Genomic DNA, 1894 nt, shown 5'->3' on the forward strand with positions numbered 1-1894 from the left:
TTTTTAAAGATTTTATTTATTTATTTGACAGAGAGAGAGACAGCAGGGGGAGCGGGAGAGGGAGAAGCAGGCTTCCCGCGGAGCAGGGAGCCCAACGCCGGCTCCCTGGACCCTGGGATCAGGACCTGAGCTGAAAGCAGACCCTTAACGACTGAGCCACCCAGGCGCCCCTATAGCTGATTTCTTTTTAGCGCTGAATAATATTCCATTGTCTGGGTATTTATTCAGTTGCTTATTCATATACTTATTGAAGAACATCTGGTTGCTTTCAAGTTTTGGCAATTATGAATAAAGCTGCTATAAATATTCTTGTACAAGTTTTTATGTGGACATAACTCTCCAATTCATTTGGGTAACTACCTAGTAGTACAATTTCTGGGTCATATAGTAATAGCATGTTTCATAAGAAACTTCCGAAATGTCTTCCAAGGCAGCTGTACCGTTTTGCACCCTTACCAGCAATGAATGAGAGTTCCTGTTGCTCATATCCCTGTCACCATTTGGTGTTGTCAGTGTTTTGAATTTTAGCTATTCTCTTAGGTGTATAGTAGTATCTTTCAATTAGCAATAATCGCACCTCGGATAAACCTCATTGGCTATGAGACTGCCACTGCATAAAGCTGTATAGTAGTATCTTATTGTTGTAATCTGCATTTCTTAATAACATATGATACTGAACATCTTTTATATGATTATTTGCCATCTGTACGTCTTCTTTGGTAAGGTGTCTCTTCAGATATTTTATCCATTTTGTAATTCAGCTGTTTCTTTTTGTTTCTGTTTGTTTCCGGGAAAATTCATCATCTTCCATGCCGACCTCATTTTGTTGCTTTCAAAGGTGTTCCCTCTCTCTTTTAATTGTCATCAAAGGCACTTAGAATAATCTCTTCAATAGGTTTGTCCTTTAGGAAAACAACCGCCAGGAAGAAATTTATCTTTCAAGAAAGGCATGGGGTTTGGGGAATACAGCAGTAAGATTTTTCATTTTATAATCTGCTCTACTAATTGATTTTCCCCCAAATGCATATAATTATTTCTAGTTTTCAAGTAAACAGATAAGAAAAAAACTGCCATGATGGCAAAAAAAAAAATTAATTATAAGAAGTCAGTCACAGACAACCTTACTCTTCTCTAATGTGATTTCTCATTTACTGCTTACTTTGTCAACTGTTGCTAAAGAAGAACATCACAAAAGAGAAAGTAAAGAACTAAAAAAGAAAAGAAAAACCACATTAACAAGATTTTGAAGAGGAAATGATAATTTAAAAATACAGAGGCGAAGATTTATGTAATATACAGTGGGCCTCCTACTCAGCTTCTCACCTGAACCCTCAGACAGTCAAGCTGACTTCTAGTAGCTGACCACGTGGAAGTCTTTCGATGCCCCACTAAGGCTGGAAAAACATGGGAGAGGATATTAAAGAAGAGGATGTTTTATTAGTTCCTGGTTTCAGTCCTAACAAATTATTGGCTAAGGTAAAAATAAAATGGTTTTCATTCATACTGAACTAAACAATCAAATACTCCTGTGTAGTTCATAGAATATAATTAAAGAGAAATTTCAACCTAACCATGAGTTCTCAATGCTGTCCCTGACGGCAAGGATGGTCTAACGTTTCCTTGAATCAGGATTCAGGGTAGAAATGAAAATATCTCTTCACTTAGGGACTGTAGAAGCTGCTGCTGGGAATAAGTTAGGGTGTACATCTTCCTAGTTTTTAAACTTGCAGAATGATAAACCAAAGGATAAACAGAAAGCACAATTCCAAATTGCTGCTGAGAAAACACCAAATATTTCTCTTCTTGTCCCTCTCTCTCATTTTAAGAACCAAACATGCAAAAAGAAAAAAGAAAGAAAGAAAGAAAGAAAGAAAGAAAGAAAGAAAGAAAGAAA

The 1894-nt window shown here is 36.6% G+C and overlaps 1 pseudogene; it reads right to left on the reverse strand.

Moving 5' to 3' along the window:
- Positions 1-494: 494 nt before the first annotated feature.
- On the reverse strand, positions 495-622 carry LOC123325328 (annotated as a pseudogene).
- Positions 623-1894: the final 1272 nt, after the last annotated feature.

This window comes from Neomonachus schauinslandi, chromosome 7 (assembly GCF_002201575.2).
Source record: "Neomonachus schauinslandi chromosome 7, ASM220157v2, whole genome shotgun sequence".
NCBI lineage: Eukaryota > Metazoa > Chordata > Mammalia > Carnivora > Phocidae > Neomonachus > Neomonachus schauinslandi.